Here is a 16,919-nt window from a genome sequence, read left to right on the forward strand (position 1 = left end):
GTAGTGCACCCTGGGTAATATAGTTTAACTGCCAATGAATTGGCAAAAGATAGATTTGGAGAGGAACATTTAAGGTTCTGGGAGCTTGTGAAAAGTACCAGGGGGTTAAATTTAGAAGTGCGGATACTGTGTACCAATGCGTTCTGGCCAACGTAAAGTGCTGCTCTCTGTGTTTCAAACAGCGACTATAGTGTAGCAGCATGTGTTTGATGCAAAGTGCTACCCAGTACGTTGACAAGTAACGCAAAAGGATACTGACATAACAATATGACGAGTAGAGATGAGGACGGGTTGGTGATGAAACATATTGAGTGACTTTATATAACCTTCATCCTTTCGTATCCCTCCCAGTGCAGTTCCTCTCCCAGCTCGCCTCTCAGAGGCCTGTTTGACCTTATTATAGATATTTTGACCTTTTCACTCGCTGGCATCTACAGGTGAAGACAAGGGCATGTTACAGAAAAGTGATCAGTGGAACAGAATGGCTGACAAGGGGTCAGATAGACAGGACAGTGGGTGGTAGAGTGCTGGCAGCGGAGCTTGGGGGGGAAAGACTTCTCAATGTCAGAGATCAGGGCAGCCATGAGGAACAATGAAGGTGAGAAACACTGAAGAGTCAAGGCACCCTGGCACACTGTTCACTGTCCAGATGACCCCTCTTACTTTCTCTCAGCAGAAGGATGTGCCTGCCAGCAACTCAGTCCATCATGTTGACTCCAACAGCTGAGCAACATCTGTTCATTAGATTTGACAGATGAAAGAGAGGCCTGTGAAGATGGGATGGCGAGGATGAGAGCAGATGCAACATAATACATTTCCCGTATAAGTATGAGGAGCTCATGTAATACAGCAGCCCTGGTAAGCTGTAGTGTTCCCGGTCTCTACATGTGATCTACACACCAGGCTGCACAGATGGCATTTGCTTTATCCGTCACGCTTCTTTCAGGTCTATTGTGCTGTGCTGAAGGTCTTTCTCCCCATTACATTGTTTTGTTGCTTTTTTCCTCAACCTCTGAAATGTCACAAGGAAATGAGCACAAAGCATTGACATGGATGAGAACCGATAAATAATGCAGCATACTTTTCCCCCTCTCCTCCCTCCCTACACATACACCTCCTTCCATCTGCTCTCATGTGTTTATGGATGACAGTACAGGGGAGGGCATGCACCCAGGGGACACTGGGGCAGGAACTAGTGCACGTTACATAAAAAAACCACATGCATCTTGTGCACATTTCTATGAAGAACTCATTTAAAATTATAATACAATACTGCACAACATGACCTTACAAGAAAAAGTACTAATGCTCAAATAACATTCAAAAAAAGGATTAGATAAAATGAAGTCAGACCTGGAATGTCACATAAAACCTTAAATACCATAGTCAATGCTTCTTTAGTACCATACATAGACCTAACTAAATATGCTTGTGAGGGCATGCATCAGTATATAAACAGTGAGATTGATCATTAATTTAACAAATTTGATTTTATCACCCTGGTCAAAGGGCAGCAAGTACAGGACTGGGGGAAAAAGAGGATTAAATCATCACTACAGCTATGTGAAGTTCAATCACCACACTCTTTCCGATGCCCTCCATTCTCCCCTATAACAGCAACACTGGGGGCTGCCTGGGTGGTAGCCAGACAAGCTTGCAGTGCTGGTCATACACATTTTTTACATTTTGAAATGAATGTCGATCGTAAGCCCTATACACTAAAGACAAATGCCAGATGTTATGGGATTTTTTGTCTAATTTGAAAGGGACTTCATAAAGCTATGTATAAAACTGATTCTAATTCAATTTTTCCTGCAACAACTGAAGACCACATCAAGTGTTGTTCCTATGAACTTTAATTTTGAGGTTTAATGTTTTAATCCAACTCATTGTGTATTGTTCTTATTTTATTCTCATTATTGTTTGTAGTTTGTACAACTAAATTGGTTTAAAGTGGAGCATGAGAAAATACGTAGTGATTAAGCTGTCCGTCCACTGCCTGAATTTTGTTTATACTCTCTCTCTCATATTTATAATTTTTTTAAAGAAAAAATGTTTGCAGTGGGCACATTGTGGAAAAATACATAAATTAATGCTTTTATCTTTTTACATTTGATGTTCATCAAGGTAAGTCTACACGTTCCACGTTATGCACAGAACAAAGCACTGGTGACTGATTGCTTCTGACCGTCATCATTGCCTGTCTGATCACCTGCATCATCTCCTTTCGTCATGTGCAAATCAGTCTGATTCATCAGGGAGCACACCTGTCAGCACAGCTTCTCCTTGCAGTCTTTCCTCATACTGCATGGCTATGCTTCAAACATCAGAGACTCAAGCCGTTGCCTCACACAAGTTCTATTTTCTCCATGAGTAGTTTGCTCCACATCTTTCTACATGACTCTAAGTGAGGCTCCCCTTTACAGAACAGACATTTATTTTGGAGCATTGGACATTTTGCACACTTGGCTATGAGTCTTGGATAAATTACTGGTATAGGCAATAGATAGATCTGGTATAAGCAATCTCACATCACAACTGAATGCTTGGCAGTTTTGAACTTGTTAGTTGATGAATCAATAAATCTTTAAAGGTGACTTACTAGATTTGGTCTGTGGTTTTGATGCTACTGGATATGTACATGTGACCATGTGACACTTTTTAGCCTTGGTCTTATTTAATAAAGTACAAATATCTGTGAATGTTATTAGGATTGTTTAAAAGATCTCCCCAAAAATGTTATATAAAAAATGTATTTGAAATTGTTGTTTTCTTTCTTTTTGTAGCGAAACACTACAGAAACCACCTCCTCATCCATGTAACAATGGTAGCTAACAACAGACATTTTGATCCTGCCCCATTTTGGAATAAGTTTAATAAAATTGTGTAAAAGAAAGAATTTTCAGCTGTTAAAAAAAGCAAATACAAGTTCCATAAGAAACTCTGAACCACTGCTATTGAGCTGTGACAGTATTTGTTACATATCACAAAAAAAGGTGGATAGAAAGTGCTACAGTAAAGCACAAAGACAAGATAAGAAATCTGAGACAGTCCAGACAACAAGACCCACATGACAAGAAATAGGGTCATATGGACATGCTGTGACCAGAGTCAGTTCTCGCCAAGGTGGCGACCCAAGTGGCTGCTTGTTGACATTGGGTGAGGTAAGCTGTCTTCTCTGCATGTTCGAAGCAAAAGCCCTGCTGAGGGAGGAGTTTGAAAAGGCAATGAAAATGATGGCTCAGTCAGCCTAAAATAATCTGGAAACCTTTCAGCAACTCTGGAGGTGAGACCAATTCATGCCTGGCTGTTGCAATTTTTCCACTGTATGGTATAGTTCGACTCGACTCTTCTCAACTCTTTTTTGGCTTTCACTGAGCAAAAGTTGAGAGTCGGGCCTCCATGATCCGATTTGGCAGTTTGAGTTTTAAGATCCAAAAACAACCAGCTCAGAGTACCAAATGTGGCACTCATGCTCTTGACTTTTGTTGCTCTTATAAGCACCTCCTTATGAAGTATCGTAACAATTATGTAATCAGGATATTACAGTATACAGTGGATAGGTTGGCAGGAGTGGTGACAATGAAAAGGGGAAAGTCCAACACTCTACTACATCATTTTTTAGTTGTTTTTCTTTTAAAAAGTAAAAAGTTGCCTCCCTGTGAGAGGCAGTAAGCAAACAAAATATGTTGAGAAATTATTATAATATCTTAGATGTTACAGTATGCTTGAACTGCTTCACTATCAAAAGCTTTCTTTGTCCAAAGATGATTGACAGCTGGTTTTCATTTGTGTTTGTTTCAGGCAAACTCTTGGCAAAGTAAAAACAAAGAAACTATAACTTTCTTGGATGACTACTTTTCTCTTTCTGTCTCATAACATTCATTTCTCACTCAAGGCTTCTTTCAGTGTTTATTTTGTCCTTTACCTTCTAACACTGTAACAGCATTTCTCACACTCTCTTTACTTAGTGCAACTTTGCACAGCAACAGTTGTTTGAACACCACCTACACATTTGGTTTGCAAAACCTGAGCGGCATCATGTCTCTCCTAGAAAGCCAGAAGGCTCTTCCCTAAAATAAGAGCAACAAAGAAAAAGAGATGGAGAAGGAGGGGGTAGAGAGGAAGGCACAGATTATCTCCTGCCATTTGTTACCCTAGGAGGCACTGTTGTTCCTAAATTGAGAAAACAGGGGTTCAGCCAATGCTTTCCTGTCATGCCAGCTCACTTGAGTATGGAGACAGACTAAAACAAAGATAAATTCAAGTATAAAATACAGAACAGACATATCTGAGATATGGCACATTAATCATGACATGAATACAATGATATAGTCAAAATATACATATGCCACACCACTGGTCTATACATCCACACATACTGTTCTACTGTGAAGACACCCCAAAACAATACATGACAAACAGGCACAGGGCCTGAAATTGTATTCGGCACCAAGGAGCAATTTTAGCATAGAAATTCATTTTGGGAGGTAACCGCGTAGACCTGATGGCTGCCTGAGTTTTGAGCTCTCCGGCGACATCCCATTTTTGTCAGATATTTTAATCATTTCACGCAAAACAAGCACTGTTTTTTGGTGAATGCACAGACTGTCGGTTAAAATGCCAGATTCAAAAGGAAAGACAACTAAAACCCTGAAAGACGAAGACATTAAATCCATTGCTGAAGTCGTCAGAGCTCTGCTACGCGAGGAGCTTGAGGCTAGCATGCAGCAGGTGGCTAATAGGCTAGATGCTGTACAGGCAGAGCTAACTTCGCTGACCACGAGGGTTGTTGCGACTGAAGATGAGCTTACTACTTTGAAAAAGGACACCAAGAAAGTCTCTGTCGTGATCTCCAACACGCAAGAAAAGCTGCAGAGTTACGAACGTAAGTTTGCGGACTTGGAGGACCGTAGTAGGAGATGCAACATTCGGGTCTATGGCATGCCGGAGAACGCAGAGCAGGACGCCCCAGTGCAGTTTCTGGAAAGGATGATTCAGGAGTGGTTCCCTGCACTAAAGCATCTGAAACCTGAAATAGAGCGTGCCCACAGGATCAACAGCCGGCGCTCACCGAAGGAAGGAGACCGACCATGAGCTTTCATCTTTTGCTGCCTTCGCTTCTCCGTGCGGCAGTCCATCCTACAAGAGGCGAGGAGACATCCACCCTCAGTCGGCAACCGAGTGCTCCGGTTTGCCGCTGACTTCAGCGATTACACAGCTAAACGGCGGAGGGCATTCTCGTGGGCAATGGCTATTGCGCAGAGAAGGGCACCGAGGCTTTCCTACTTTACCCTGCCACACTCAATATAAGATCTGGACAGTCCACTCATCTTTTTTCCTCACCGGTGGATGCGGAGCAGTTTCTGGATCCGGTCCGCCCCAGTGATGCTACTGAAGACGAGCCGGTTGCTGAGCACTCTCCGGCGGTCTCGCCCTCACCGGACAACTGACCGCAGGAGTGGTGACTGTTAACAAGTCTGAGACTCCCGGCTGGGCAGCCCCGCTGACTGTAATGTGTTTGCGGCTCTCAGGTTGGCATTGTGTGTCTTTGCAGTATATGGCACTGTCTTGTTGATTTGTGTTGATTGTGTGCTTACTTGATTGAACATTTGGGATGTTGTTGGGCTCAGGTTCTGTTTAGCCCTAGGTTTTCTCATGGTTGCAGACCATTTTGTGCATGGGGGAGGGGGGGGGGGGTGATGTTCAGGTTGCTGACTGTGTGTGAACATTACTTTATTTTATTTATTTATTTTTCCTCTCATTTTCATTATTAGTTTTTGTTTTTTTGGGTTTGTGGCGGGTGGGTGGGTGGGTTGGACTCCTCAGAACCTCAATGCTGCTTATTCGGGTTATCACAACCATACATGTACATACTGTTGACACCAACTTATGACTAATTTAAACACTCTGGTTTGGAACACAGGTGGCCTTAACGCTCCACAAAAACGCACTAGTGTCCTGGGCTTTTAGAGGAGAAAAAAGGTGGATATAGCACTACTGAGTGAAACTCACCTTCTGAAGGCTGATGTTAGGAGACTGGCTAACAAATTCTATCATGTAATAGCATCCTCCTCTGCTAGTACCAAGGTACGAGGGGTGGCTATAGTGGCTAAACACTGTCTAAATATTAAAGTTCTGGACATGTGGGCAGACTCATCAGGGAGGATAACTATTGCCAAAATTCAATGTTCTAACAGGAAAATTGCCTTGATGTCAGTTTACGCGCCTAACCAGTTTGATGCAGATTTCTATAGAGTGCTCACTGACGTTATGCTTCAGCTTGCAGACTACATGTTTATAGTGGGGTCCGACTTTAATGCAGTGTGGGATCCCGCCGTAGACAGATCAGGTGCTTCAGAAACACCAGACCAGAGGCAGTCCTCAGTGTCTCTGCAGTCTTGGGCTTGTGACACTGGTCTTATTGATATGTGGCGCATGGTCAATCCTTCTCTGAGAGATTTCTCCTTCTTCTCTTCAAGACATAAGACCTTCTCTAGAATCGACTACTTGTTTGCCTCCCCCAATCTTTTTGATAGCTTTGATGTGTCCATGCTACCCATAGCTTTGTCTGACCATAAAGCCATCTTTCTCTCTGTTTCTTTTAAAAAGCTCTCCTCTTGCGCTTCCAGGTGGCGATTTAATACAACGTTATTGAAAAATGATGATTTCTGTTTGCAATTTAGAGAGAAGCTTTCAGAGTTTTTAGAGTTTAATGTAGGTTCAGTGGAAGACCCAAGAATATTGTGGGATTCAGTCAAGGGTTTCATCAGGAGCCACACTACACTATTTGCATCTAATTTGCTTAAAGTGCGCCTCTCAAAACTTGAAAAATTGGAAGATTTATTTGCTAACCTGAATGCTTCACTTCAGTCTAATTATAGTGAACAATTGGACTGGCAGGTGAAACTAGTTGAGAAAGAAATTAACTCTATACTGAGACAGCACTCAGAATTTTTGTTACACAGAACAAGACAACACTATTATTTCCATGGTTCTAGATCTAGCCACTTGCTTGCTATGCAAATTCGTGCTAATGAACAATTTGCAGATATCCCAGCCATCAAGACCCAGCAGGGGCTGATGACCTCTGATGCCAAAAAAGTTAATGATACATTCAGATCTTTTTACTCTCATTTATATAGATCAGAAGTCATTTTTGATAAAAAACTAAATATGAGGCATTTCTCAATGGGGTTGAATTACGATGTTTAACAGAAGGCGATTCCACACAACTGGCTGAGCCTATTACTTTAGAAGAACTCAAGGCTGCGGCCCTTGATACGCGGAGAGGCAAGGCACGTTGATGGGATGGCATCCCCCCCGAGGTCTATTTGACCTTCTGGGACATTCTGGGCCCCCTATTGCTCTTTATGATCCAATACTCGATTGAGCGGGGCAGATTTTCCAGGGACGTCAGTATGGCTCTCATTTCCTTATTACTAAAAGAGGATAAAGAACCAACTGACTGCAGCGGTTACAGACCTTTAAGCCTACTTGGTGCTGATGTTAAAATCTACGCCAAAGGCCTGGCCCGCCGATTACAGACCTATATGACATCGCTTGTTCATTGTGACCAGACTGGTTTTATAAAAGGTCGCCTAGCCTCCGATAACCTCAGACGCTTATTGCACATTATTGATGCTAGTAAAGATGATAACACACCAGTAGCAGTCATGTCTTTTGATGCGATGAAAGCTTTTGACCGACTGGAATGGTCATACCTATGGGCTGTCATGGAGACAATGGGACTGGGGAAAGGGTTTATTCGTACGGTTAAGGTACTTTACACTGCGCCATCAGCTATGATCTTGACAGGTAAAATCTGCTCATCACGTTTTCTGGTTGGAAGATCTTCTAGACAAGGCTGCCCTTTGAGTCCTGGGCTTTTTGCCCTTTCCCTTGAGCCGTTGGCTCAATTTATAAGACAGTCGCAGAATATTATTCCCATATCCATCCGTGGCACATCTCACCATATCTCCCTTTATGCAGATGATGTTCTGATTTTTATGTATAACCCCTCGCTGTCTGTACCTCCCTTACTTGAAGTGTTTGAAGAATTTGGTGATCTGTCAGGATTCAGGATTAATTGGCCGAAATCTGCATTTTTACCTCTTAATGAGACCGCTAAATTGGCGCAACTTCCAGCAGGGATATCCATGGTCGAACATTTTACATATCTCGGGGTTGAAATATTCCCCACTTTAAGCCAGACTGTGAAGCATAATTATACACACACATACAACAAGGTTCTGCAGGACCTTAATAGATGGACTCACCTCCCCATCTCTCTACAAACTCGTGTTTCGATCATTAAAACGAATTTACTGCCGAGAGTCAATTTTGTTAGTTCAATGCTCCCTTTACCTCCCCATACTTGGTACTGGAAGAAACTCAATTCAATAGTCACTAAATTTCTTTGGAAGAACAAGCGGCCAAGACTTAAGATGTCAACTGTTCAACGGAGAAGGTTGGACGGGGGGCTGGCGGTCCCAAATTTCAAGTTATACTTTTGGTCCTTTTGTCTGAGACCTCTGATTAATTGGTTTAACCCAAAGGAGGTGGTCTCCTGGCATATGCTAGAGGAACAACTGGTCTCCCAGGATGTTTTATTCACAAACATTTCTATCAAACAATGTCAGCTGAGGTTTGGTCCTCTTATCTCACACGTAATTCAGATTTGGCGTAACTCCCAGAAATCTTGTGGTATTCTCCGTCCTTGGCATCTTGAGTCCCCGATATTTAATAACAACCAAATTCTCATAGGACAGAGGCCTGTTGCCTTTTCTCAATGGGAGAAAAAAGGCATTCACGACGTTCCAGAACTTAGATGTGATTTTGATTGGGACACGGTCTGGTCTGACCTTTTGTTGACTTCACGCAATCCAAATCACCAACAAATCCACCTGAATTATGCTCATAGAACTTACCTGACCCCACGGAGACTGCACTTAATGGGTTTGGTGGCTGACTCTCGGTGCACCCTGTGTTCCCTTGGGGTTTCTGGTACATTTCTCCACATGTTCTGGCAATGCCCACCTGTTGCTAGTTTCTGGAACCGTGTATCTTATCACTTATCAGACATTTTTTCTTTGACAATTCCGGTGTAAATTTCTACCCTAATGATTTATCTCAGCTTTTGATACCTAGACAGCACAAAAGACTTATTCTTGCTGGCCTTACGGCTGCTAAGAAATTAGTGGCTATGAGGTGGAAACACCCCGATAAGCTGTCGATGAACAATTGGATTCTCACATTTCTTGACATTATTTACCTGGAGTTTTCCACTGCTCGTGTGATTGGAGTCAAGGAATCCAAGGCTGAGCTGTGGGTCTCAGTGGCATGGAAGCTAAAGGAGCGGATCCCTCCACCTATTTGCTAGTAGCTTTTGGTTCTGGGGAGGGGGGGGGGGGGGGGGGGTACTATGTATGTTTTGTTTTGTTTTGTTTTGTTTTAATTATTCTTTTGTTTTTGTTATTGTGGTTTCTCTTAGCTCTCTTTCATTCATTCTTATGGCTGTCTTCTTGTTGTGTTTGTGTTATTGTATTGTACTGTCTTTTCTCAAGTCTGAAAATAAATAAAAATTTGGTCACAAAAAAAAAAAGAAATTCTTTTTGGGAATGTTAACTTGGGAAATCACATTGGTGAAAAAGTGTTCAATTCTGGGTCTTCACAAGGACACATGCAGAGAGCAGAAAACATAATTTGATTTGCTGGTGGTTGGGATGAAAAAAAAAGAAAGAAAACCTATCCCTGTGTCTAGCGCCCTCTGTCCCCTAGAGCTCTTGTGCCATCACATGTGGCAGTCCTTAGTTCTGACTGATCTGTGAGCATGAGCGACAGCCTCTGAGCCTACCTGGAGTGGTGCCACCGTAGTGCTAACAATAGCCTGTCAGAAAAGTCATTGAAGGGGTTAAACGTTTAGCTATGTGCAGAGGGGAAACAGGCAGTTCTGCTTAAGGACCTAAACAGGGGCGGGGGATGTGTCTTCTTCCAGGGCAAGATGCCAGCTGGAACGAGGCTGACAATTACAGACTTCAATCCACTTCACATTAGCTGGGCTCGATTTCGGCTTGGAGCCTGGGAATGAGCCTTGAACAGCTGGTTCATAAGGTGAGACATTTTTAGGACATAGATAACACCATAAAATTGCAGGTTGGATTGTACAAGGCACTTGACATGTAATTATCTGTATGAAGGTTTGTAACTTGTTATATGGAAATAATTAGGGTTGATCACGAAAAAGTACCAAACATGAAAGCACTCCTACACAGCATTCTCAGGGCGTCAAATACCATTGTTGTCACTGCCTTCAGTGTTTGATACTGATGCGAAAGACACCCTTGAGCTTCTGTATTCAAGGCATCAGGCTTTGAACTTCTAACCTATCATTGACAATATTGGCAATATAACTAAATATATCATAGTAAAAGTGACAAAGGGCTGCGTAGGAGAAGGTCAGGATGGTGGAGGGTAAAAACAACCCACACATCTTGTCCTGCTTGAATTCACAACATCAACCATGTTCCATGTTTAATACGGGGATCATAGTAGAACACCACAGTTCGACGTTCAGTGCTACCGAGTGTGTTGACAATGACGCAAAGAGGTCCTGACAGAGCCTCCATATATGACGTTGGGATGAGAAAGGTTTTAAGTCTTACAATGTTGAAACACCCTCGACTGTATGCCATTTTGCCATCATGAATAAACAGGTGGTCACCCACGCACTCATCTTAAACCGCTTATCTGGGATCATGGGGTAGCAGATCTAGCAGGGGACCCCAAACTTCCCTTTCCAGGGCCACTTTAACTTAGCTCTAACTGGGGGATCCTGCGGCGTTCCCAGGCCAGTGTGGAGATATAATCTCTCCACCTAGTCCTGGGTCTTCCCCAAGGCCTCCTTCAGGCTGAACCTGCCTGAAAGACCTCCCTAGGGAGGTGCCCAGGGGGCATCCTTACCAGATGCCCGTACCACCTCAACTGGTTTCTTTCAACGCAATAGAGAAGTCTCTACTCCGAGTTCCTCACGGATGGACGAACTTCTCACCCTATATTCATAGGCGACTTCTCTCACCCTCCTGCAAAACCTATTTGGGCCGCTTGTACCCGCAACCTAGTTTTTTCAGTCATGACCCAGCTTTGATGATCATAGGTGAGGATAGGAAGGAAGATTGATCGATAGATCGAGAACTTTGCCTTCCAGCTCAGCTCTCTTGTCATCACACTTTTTCGCTGCTCCGATTCTCCGGCCAAACTCACGCTCCATCATCCCCTCACTCGTGAACAAAGTCCCGAGGGACTTGAACTCCTTCACTTGGGGTAAGGACTCATTCTCTACCCGGAGTAAGCAATTCACCGGTTTCCTGCTGAGAGCCATGGCGGATAAAGTGCACAGATGATAACGTATGCCTATTCAAAGCTATGCAACAACATTTTTAAAGTTCAAATCTATGCTGTGGGTAATTACTTTAAAAGATTCAAGACTTTGTGTAGGTAGAGCACAATTACTGTAAGTTTGTTTCTACACAGGAGGTGTGAGCAGCTCATTAGCAAAGCAGCAGCAGCAGCAGCTTTGTGCTCTGTGTGTATATATATATATATATATATATATATATATATATTTGTATACATACAGGTAGTGTTCAGGCACAGCATTGAACTGTAGGTCATGTGCAGTTTGGGACAGTCTGAATCAAATACACTATATTTATCACTGTATTTATGCACGTAAAACAAAACAAAAAAGTATTTATATTTAAAATATGTTGAAAGATTTTGCAGCATTTCATTAAAACACCTCACTGGGAGCACTTTGTTTGCCTGCTAGAGCTCCACTCAAGAGATGTCTTGGTCCATTGCCTGCTGTCATCTTGTTGATACACCTTACTGTCACAGCCCCATGATTCTACTGGCACACAGTTTCCTCACATCTGCTTGCACTTCCTCCTGGGCCAGACAACATCAATGTTTGCTTTGGCGATTTAACATAATGACAAGTGAGAGGAACTGTTGCATTTTATGTCAGCTGGTACAGGAAAAGAGAGTGCCATCTCTTAGGAATGGAAGAATTGATGCAAAGCATGTGTTGGTTGTGTTTTCATGTTTTTATGAATGATTTGCCATCAGCTGATGATGTAGGTAGTAGGTAGGTAAAATTAAAACACTAACATAAAAAGGAAAATCTCTACAAAACACACTACAGAATTTGCTTGAAGCAATACAGTTGAGTTTTATAGGAGCAGAACACTTTTTGATAATAAATACATCATCCCTATGATGACGAAACTGGAAGGAATTCAACGTGCCAACTGTACGAAAAACAACCCTGTGTTGCGGTGATTTCAATGCCTCAGGAAACCAACAAACAGAATGCAAGAGATGGATGAGAAAAGTGACAAGGAGGGAAGGGAGAGAAGGAAGGCTTTAGGCCACAGTGCTAAACAGACAGAATGTGACATACCAACAGATGTGTACAGTATATTAATAAACTGGCAGACAGCGTGTTTGCCAAAATTGCACTATGGTACCATTTTGAGAAAAAAACTGATGTAAAGTTGTTTTTTAGGAATAGGAGGTATGATTATCAGATTTTGGCAAAGTTTAATTTGAATGCCACCAATCCAAAAAATGCTTGTTTTCAGATATTTTTTAATGAATAGTGACACATTTCCGTAATTTAATGTTATTGGTGCATCTGTGATTTCTGAATCAGTGCATTCCTTTGTTCTCCCCTCTAGTTATAAACCGCAATTAAATTATTTTTTACAGATGTTTTAGTTTGATTTATCTGACTCTACCAAGCCCCCCTTCAGTCTGCTCTTTTTTGGTGGTTGGTGGAGGAGGTGAGGTCGGCACTTGCATCACAGTTGGCAGTGATATCCGGTGTATCCGTTGCACCTGTGGAGAGAGGTTTTGGGGAGGATTTGGAGCTGGATCACACACACCACCGGAACTCGCTGGAGGCAAAATAAAAGAATGAGGAAGTGGTCGTCTCACACAGCACCATGAACGATCACTGTGCATGCACCTTTCAAACTGAACATCAACATCGAAGGGCAGGCTGGCTGACCGGATCGACGGAAACTGCATTCAAGAGGGGTCTAGAGGATGGCTCTGGAGCTGTGGTGAGTTAACAACACACATACAACCCCCCCCCCCCCCCCCCCGATATAAAATGACTAACACATAAAGAGCTTAAGTCATGGGTTAGTATCCTTCTGGCCAGCTGTGGCTAACTCTTTACCATGTGTTACTGCTGCTGCCTGCACCACTTCCTGCAATTTCTCCAATTGTATATTCTGCTGTGCCTAGTTGGATGTGGCGTTCCTGTCTAATATTCTGCTGACACTGTTGAAAACTGACTAAAAGCATTCCCACCTGTGACAACCAATTGGCAAATAAATGTATTTCCTTTTATTTGGGGAACTTCACGGCAAGAGATACTGCACTGGCTTAGTTGTACACATACATTGCGATACATTAAAACCATCCCTTTAATACTTAAACTACTTAATCACATGTAATTATCAACTACTACACTCCTACCACTATTACAAGTGCACTACATCAGACCTTCTCAAACAGTGGCCCGGAGCCCATGTGCGCTGCTATTTGTTTGCTATCATTATGACAGCATGAAGACATAGTTTTCTGTGGAGAGCTACCAACGCTAACTAATGGCTCACTAATGCTTTTGTTGCCTGGATGAGTAATTCGCCAAGAGTGGCCCGGAGCGGAAGAACTGGCATCTGCAGTGACAGTAGAGCGTCAATGACCTGGAGACAGTGGATATTCGATCAGGCACCCTAGGCAAAATGGAGACACTGTTTTCTCCACTGTGAAAGCCTTGCATCGAAAATAATGTCATCGGGGTGCCATGGATGTGTGAGGGATGTGCTGCGAAAACCGTCCACTTTGATAAAAAAAAGGGTGAATTCTATTTTTTTTTTCTTAGTTGTGTGAGCACATGGGGGCAGTTCACTCCCACAGAGCAAAATTATGCAGCTGGGGGCGCCTGGTGGCTAAGTGGTCAGAGGGAGCGAGTCCTCGACGCAGCGGCAAGGGTTCGATTCCCACCTGTGGCCCTTTGCTGCATGTCGCCCCCCCTCTTTCTCACTCAAATGTTCTGTCATTCTTCAAGCAGTCCTATTCATTAAAGGCATAAAAAGGCCAAAAACACAATCTTTAAAAAAAAATCTAATAATTAACGCAGTCGGTGAGGCCACCCTTAGAGTTGGCCTCCCCCTTATCCCACAAAGAGTGGATCTTCTGGTGTCTGAGATGCAAGCCCAAGTGTCTCATTGACTGCTGCTGCTCAAGCATATTTGCTTGAAAGTAAGAACTAACTTGGTTAAATAAATAGGATTTTATATATAATTAAAATATTTAATTGTAGATATTAATTTATTTAATTTATAATTATTGTTATTCATCTTCTTTACAGATATGGATCATAGCTACTATAATAAAATTAATATTTTGAGCGATGAACACGGTGTGATGTCATGCTGATTTAAGCACGTTCTAAATGTCTAGTTGCCCAATCAGGTTGCGTTGTCTGATTTACTATTGTTGTATTTTCAGTACTTCTTGTTGTGTTATTAAGCCATACTCTATTCTAATAATATTTTTATTGTTTAAACTGTTTTAGTTAACTGTAATTGTATACTTAAGTCCTTATTAATGTAAAAAAAAAAATCCCTATTTGTACTGATGGTTTCTAAGTTGCCGTCTGGCACACCCATACAGTAAAAACGTATTGTATTTATTTAATTTTAGGGTTTTCACCCTTATAACAGGGATTGGCTTTGTTGTTGTTCATTAATACTTAGAATGGATTTTTAGATTAGAAAGAACAGAATAGAGTAGCCAAAATAATAAAGATTTATTTTGTAATGGCCCTGGCCAGATACGTATGAATAAGTAGGCCTTGAGGTTGTCAGTGATCAACTAGAATTATTACTTGTAAACATAGAATAGACATCTGGTGATCCATTGTCAAGCCATGAACTAAAGCAAATAAAATCAACTTTCAATCAGTACAATATCATCTGATGGTGAGTAAAATTGCATTTTTTATCAGCAGCTGCTTTATGAATTTGTCTCAAAAGCTTCCTTTCCTACTTATTCAACCCCATACTGCAAATGAGTCAGGATGATGTTGGAGCCGTTGTTTCCCTCAGATTATTGTCCAGCAGCTGTGTGCTCATGTAAATATGAATGCCTTGTCTGCATCCCTGTGGTGAGCTGAAATGTTATTGATCAGAAATTATGCTGACACCCGGGTTCTTAATAACTTGTTCAACACTTTTGACATAAGTGTGGCGGCACGGGGGCTATTACTACGTTATAGACTAGATACCAACAACGCCACCTTGGGTTAGGGCCCAACAACCCGTACTAAAGGTCAATTATTACCTTCAAAACGAAAAGGACACTCAGGTTCGTTCACTCAGGGAGGGAGAGAGACAGAGTTCAATGATCATATACAATACTTTATTATTAAAAGATAAGCACAAGATTGGCAATGCAACAGAAAGAAGGGAGCCCAACCAAAAAGGGGGACATAGGCTGAGGCTTACTGGCTGGAAGAAAAAAAAAGGAGAACACCCCACGCACACAGCAAAAAGTGACGTGTAAACAAAGAAAATCTTGAAAAGGGATCACCACCACCAAGGAAAACCACCACTGTCAGCCTTCAGCACTAAAGGGGAGAGGAAACACGATTAAAAGGGGCTCAAATTTAAGAACCAAACCTTGCCAGATTGCACTCAACGGACACACACACACACACACACACACACACACACACACACACACGCACACACACATAAACGCACAAATAAAATTAGCAGTTTTAATAAGTGGCTGAGAGTTCTGGCAAACTCGTCGCATTCAGTACGGGTGATAGCCACACATATACACATGAGCAGCACCGCACGCAGCAGCAGGAAACAGGCTGACCACCGGCGGCTGACCGGACCAGAGCCAGGCCGTCGGAGCAGCAGCAGCAAAGCAGCAGCAGCAGAACAGCCGCGAAGCAGCAGGACAGCAGCGAAGCAGCGGTAGCCAGGTAGCAGCAGTAATAGCCGTGATTGTTCTATCCTGGATAGTTCATGTGTGTGTACACTGAGAAAGACAATAGACATTGATGTATGCTGTACCCTGACTTCACACATGGCACTACCTTATGCTGTCGCTGTGCGGGCTTATTCACAAAACAATGCGTTGTAGCTTGTTAAACTGACACAATGTAGTTCCCTTAATGACTGTGCCCTCTAGATTCTCAAGACATGTTCTCAAGACATATTAAAAATGGATTTTTAATAGCAGGTAAGTTTCATTTTCATGCATAATTCAGAAGCTATATTTGGTGTGACTTCTTTTGAATCAATCTGGCACATGTAACATTAGTGTATCTGTAACTGCCAAAATTGGCCCATCAATACAGCTGCCTGGTGAAAGAGGGAAAGAACAATCATATCATTCTCCTCTCCTGTTACTGAATATATCTCCAACTCCCTGTCTCTGAATATTTTGGATTTACCTGTAGGAAAACTCAAGAAGTGAAAAATCCGCACGGCTTAGAAATATGAGATTCAACCCAGCCATCACTTCATGGTTGGTCTTCCTGGTGTTAAAGTATAATCGAAATAAATGTTTCATGAGTCGGCCCATACATAACATAGCACAATGCTGGGTAAAGAAAGCTCAGCACTTGTCAACCTCTGTTTAGGTCAACAGCTGAATATGTGAACACAACACTACACTAAGAATGTATGACAGTCATTTGTTCTCTTAAAGAAACATGGACAATGAACAAGCATTATAACAGAGATCGGAATATGACACCTTCTCTGCAAGAGATTAGAGAGTAAAGAGTGGGGGATGCAGCTCTCCTCTGAAACAGGTGGAGT

The sequence above is a fragment of the Echiichthys vipera genome (assembly GCF_963691815.1).
Source record: "Echiichthys vipera genome assembly, chromosome: 7".
Taxonomy (NCBI): Eukaryota; Metazoa; Chordata; class Actinopteri; order Perciformes; family Trachinidae; genus Echiichthys; species Echiichthys vipera.